Below are 6,000 nucleotides of genomic sequence, written 5' to 3' on the forward strand. Positions count from 1 at the left end.
AGCATATTAATCCTGAATACACCGTTTGGTGGTGCGCCTGTCAGATGCGGAACGTACAAATAAGGTAATATGTAACAGGTGAATATACTATTGGTATCGGTATCGGACTCAACCTGGAACTTCTTAATTATTGGCAATATTAATTACGTGGAAAACAAAACGGCCTGGAGTGGTGTAATTTTTAATCTACACCTTTGTACTATATTATAGTTATATATAAAGTTGAATTCTTTGATTCATCGTTTTTACGTGATGACGGCTGACAAATTGGACCTCGTAATTTTAGTATTATAGATATCATGTTTTCTGATCTTCTTGGATACCAATTTTCGTTTATTTCTTGGGTACATTTATTTCACAAATTCAAATATTCAACTAAGTACACATTTTCTATATGCTTTGTATGCAGAAATTTGCAAAACCAAGAAATCCAATATCTAAGAAATTGCAAGTTTTACTCAATCCACTAAAAATTGATACCCACGAAAAAAAATTAATAGACATTAATTAATGGTTCACATGACTTTCTAAGATGGCAGACTGGCATGTGACCCTAGTTTAAACATGAATCATTTTGGCGGGTACCAATTTTCGTGGATATCAGAAAACTTGTATGTTCCTGGATATTTAATTTCGTTGTTTTGCTGTGGTCTGCATACAAACCTAATAGAGAAATTTTGTCATTTGTTTAACATTTAATTACGAGGTTTACCTGTACCCATGAAAACCATGAAAATTGGTATCCAACAAATAATAATTAATCCACAATAGATAGATATTGATAGCACATGCAATAGCATAAGGCCAAAAATGAAATATTGTTTGTTTCCCCTCCCCCGACCGACCTGGTAAAATCGCCACTTTTCTTGACTTATCTTATACCTGTTGAATTTTGTAAAAATTCAATATAGAAAAAATTATATCAAGAAATAAAATAAAATAATTTGCTGTAACCTACCTACCCATACCCTGATAACCTCTGTCGGGGAGGGGAAACAAAGATATTTTTAATGTTGGCCTAACAGTGTTTTTCTATTGGATGTCATATTATAAGAGAGAAAACACATTTATTGTACTTTAGTCTGACATTCTATTCAATAACTGATCTTGTTGAGCACATGCTGAATTATCTTGTCAAAACTAAAGTTAAATCAAAGGTTGCATGCATATGGATATAGATGAAGTCAAATTAATGTCTTGCAAGTCAAAAATGTATCAGCAAAGTTTTGGGCTGATTTTGACATAATTGAATCAAACTGACTTAATTCTAATGACTTTAAGCATTACCCAATATTCCATTCTAGAATGAAAATGTTTTGAAGCAAAGAAATTTTTTTTTTAATTATTTTAACTTTTTATGTTGAAATCTTAGCTTAAGCCCTGTTAAAAGATCTAACGATAAATTAAATATCTAGTCACTGACAGTGCTGTTAAAAGTAATATTTCTGTTTATGACAGTTCATTACATAAAATCTTAAATCCAACTGTTCTTACCAAGCTTAATTTTATCTGTCAGACATATATAGGACATTCCAAATTTAATAAAGTTCTAAAGATATTAATTAATATCTCTTAAAACAAAAATGTCATTGTTGAGAAAAAAAGAAATAGTTATTAATTTCTATAGCCCTTTGATCTTTTGACAGTGAATCTTCACAACTGAAACAGTCTATGCTTTTGATATTGAATCAGTTTATAAAAACATTAACAGGTGCAATCAGTTTTCCCGAAATTTTTTCTTTCGATTATCATCACTACGATTTGATCAGGATTTCACATGCAGGAGAGCAAATGTAGAAAACAATGATGGAATCCGGAGGGAAAAGTTGGTACGATAGTTACACTTTCCGTTTTAGTTATTTTAACACCTGATCAGACGACAGTGTCATTAATCTTACATCTTGTTGATGATTCACACGGACCATAAGTAAACAGATTTACCGAAGAATTTAGAAAACTAACCGTGTTGTCTAAGTCAACATATTTGTATAATATTTCACAGATTTTGTAAAAAGATGTGTTTACTTTTGTCGGTCATTTGTTGTTTATTTTGTGACCCTTTAATATAAAATAATCGTAAGTAATCTTATATCAATCACTCCTGCCGATCTGGTATTTGTAATGAGATTGCAGGAGGATCGTTTCTTGAACCTTACCTAAAAAGAGAAAATCTTTTGGAATCCCAACTGTACAATAAGTGAGCCTTTCTCAAGCTCTGGCTTTAAGAAGTGATAAATAGGGGAAAAAATATCAATTCCTTTTTTTTCTTTTTTTCTTTTCTTGAGAATTGGAAAAAGTATATTAAGCTAAAACAATATCCAAAATATAAGAATAATAAAATGTATAGTAATAAATTTTCAATGTCTTATTTTTAAATAAAACATTTTTAAAATCTAGATTTAACATCTTTTTGCAATTTGAATTGAATTGAATATATTTACCAATTGAATTTTATTAAGTTAGTGTGATATATAAATTGACCAATTAAAAAAAAAGAAGGTAAAATTTACAACAGTATATGCATTTTGACATATCTTCTGTATACTCTAAGCAGACTATTTATAAAAGTGAGACTGGCCATACAATGTGCATAATGATTTATTTATAAGTTGATGAAAAAATTACAAATCCATAGCTTATATATAAACAACAACAAAAACCACAAATAAACATTAGTTTTCTCATTTGAACTGTTTTACATTGTCATATCGGGGCCTTTTATAGCTGAATTTGCGATATGGGCTTTGTTCATTGTTGAAGGCCGTACGGTGACCTATAGTTCTGTCTGTGTCATTTTGGTCTCTTGTGGACAGTTGTCTCATTGGCAATCATACCACATCTTCTTTTTTATATAGTTTGCTTGATTGATGTTTAATGCTACTTTGAACACAATCAAAACATAGAAAACTAAAGAATGAGCAATTTATGTGTTATTTATATTTTTGAGTTAATTGTATGATAGGTGGAAACCCTATATTTAGCAAATTAACCTGACGATATCGGGATATGGGTATTTAGTCGGATCTTAACACGTACTTGTGATTTGTTTGAAACCGGTTTTAACGAAGAAATGTCGAAATGTTCAGAACTTAATTAAATCTGTTTTTGGGTAAGATGGTGCAAGCATACGATTTTTATTGCGTCTTACACTTTGAGAAGCGAATAATCTTTAGCTACTTTATTTAAATATTGTGTAAAAACGTTAATTATGAGGTATGAAAGTCAAGTGGCTCAAGCATTTTACTGAGGAAGTTTTAAAAAAAATGCAAAGAAATATTTTAACAGTGGGTTAGATTTCATTAGTCTTTACTATCTATAGATTTACAACTTTTGGTTATATTTATAATTTAGAATTATCATTGAAGGTGGAGCGGGATTGCACAGTTAATTAATTATATTGATGTGCCATTTGTATGCAAGAGTGACATTCCGTTGTATTATGTGCCAATTCGAAAAAGTTATGCGAGTATTGTCTCCCTTTAACAGGTTGATTATTTTATAATTAAGTTTAGGTTTCTGATATAAATTTGAATAGGTACAAAATGTATCAATTCAATATACTTCAGTTTTTGTTATTGGTGTATCAAAAACATTGATGTACGTATATAATTTCATAAATTTGAAACGTTTAAAATGATTACATACCAATATAAAGAACCGTTCATCATTTTTGAAAAAGACTATGATTGAAATTCGTTTTATTTATCTTCCCTTCGTGATACACAGGAAAAATTGCAACGCATGTTTACCAGGTGTTTTTGAAAACGTATGGTAAACATGCGTTTCACCATATGTTTACCATCTGTTTTGAGTAACAGGTGGTAAACATGTGTTTGAAACCATGCGTTTCCCATATGTTTGAAAAACATGTGGTAAACATGCGTTGATGAACGCATGTGAAACACATGTTTACAAAACATATGAGAAACATACGTTTGACCATATGTTTACCATATGTTTTAAGAAACACCTGGTAAACATGTGTTTGAAAACATGTAGTTTACATATGTTTGGAAAAACACCTGGTAAACGCATGTTTTGAGTAACATCTGGTTAACGTATGTTTGAAAACAGGCCGTTAACGTATGTTTTGAGTAACACCAAATAAAGATGTTTTTCATGTTTTGAAAACTGACCTATGTAATAATGTTTAAACTTTTTGATTGACATGTAAATGAATAATATATACCTACGTCTTGCCTATGTGTTATTTTGATATTATAACAAATGCATAAAATAATGCAATAATCTTTATGGAAACGATATATATGCCAATGCTTAGGCTCCCTCAACACAAGACAAAAAAACATATTATAGGATATTAAATTATTTGTATACTGGTACGTATTATTAGTATAAAGAATGGAAATGTGGAATGTGTCCAAGAGATAACAACCCGAAATCTACAAAACTCAACTCAAGATTAGGTAAACTCTTTAGAGTACCAGTTAGTGTTTGGTATATAAATATGTTGGTCATTTCTTATTGTGAAAATAATGTATTATTAATGTAACTTGTAATATAAATATTATTAGGCAGTTCAAAATGAAATCTGCACAAACTATCTATGGCAAAATAAAAGTAAATATACAATTGAACAGTTTAAATCGTTTATTGTTAATATAAACTACTATCGAGGGACATATATATATATATATATATGTCGTGTACAAGTTGCAATTTTGTACAGGTTATAATATGTACAAAAATATTGTACATGTTATAACTTGTATAATGCAAAAATACAAGTTATAACATGTACAAAAGTACCTCATACATGTTATAACCTGTACAAAATATTGCTTAAAAATGGTTTTAACTTGTACAAAATTTAAGATAAATCTTAATGAAGTAAAATATACTTTTAAATTCACCAATGCATAAAGAACAACAATAAATAGGCTTGAAGGTGTCTTTTTCTGTAGAGGACAATGATCACAAAGTTTCAGAAATATATATTTCATGACTTATGTTGGCAAAATGTGTTTTCATGTGATTGTATGTTTTATATGGTCCATCATGGCTTAAATAAGTGCTACACTATTGACTAAAAGCTTGCATTTCCTTAATGACAATTACATTAGATACTAGAAACTAAATTCTTCAAAAAATTTAAAGAATGATGCCTAATAATTTTGGGTAATACTCCTCCCTCTCGTTTTATAGCATGCAAAGACTAAAACAATCACACCTTCCTATATCTAACTAAATACTAAAACAATGTCTATATGCTTACTCTGTAAAAGCAAGAGAGAGCTGAAATAGTTTTCATTGGACCACGCTTCATTATCAATATCTTTGGATCTACTCTTCAACATTTTTGGCCTTCAGCATGACTTATATAAATTTATAACTCAATTTTGTTTATAAACTATAAGATCATTGCATGAGGCGAATGTCATTTTGATGTTTAAAATATACATCCTCTACTTTGAAAGCATGTATTTGTGTCCTTTGGATGTTGTCTGCTCCATTGGCTGGTTGTTGTCTTTTAGACACATACCCCATTTCCATTCCCAATTTTATTTGTAGACACATCAGTCCTGGCTATCCTCTTATGTCTTTTAGTGTCAACTAGAATAAAATTATTTTACTTTTGCCTTCAAAGTGGACACTCACAATTATAATTCATCAAATAAAGATATGTCCAAAGATAGTCATAAGAGGATCATAAGACATGTCCTAAGATATATCTTATGACAAGTCTTAGGAATGCTTCGTAATACCGACCCCTGGACATTAACTGTATCAAAAAAGGACAAAACACACTAACATGAAGGAATAATAAAAAAGTTATGAAAATATTATTGAGGTCAATAACATCTGTTGCTATAATAGAAACATATCCTTATTTTTCGATTTTGTACAAGTTAAAACCATTTTTAAGCAATATTTTGTACAGGTTATAACATGTACGAGGTACTTTTGTACATGTTATAACTTGTATTTTTGCATTATACAAGTTATAACATGTACAATATTTTTGTACATGTTATAACC

The sequence above is a fragment of the Mytilus galloprovincialis genome, chromosome 10 (genome assembly GCF_965363235.1).
Source record: "Mytilus galloprovincialis chromosome 10, xbMytGall1.hap1.1, whole genome shotgun sequence".
NCBI classification, from domain to species: domain Eukaryota; kingdom Metazoa; phylum Mollusca; class Bivalvia; order Mytilida; family Mytilidae; genus Mytilus; species Mytilus galloprovincialis.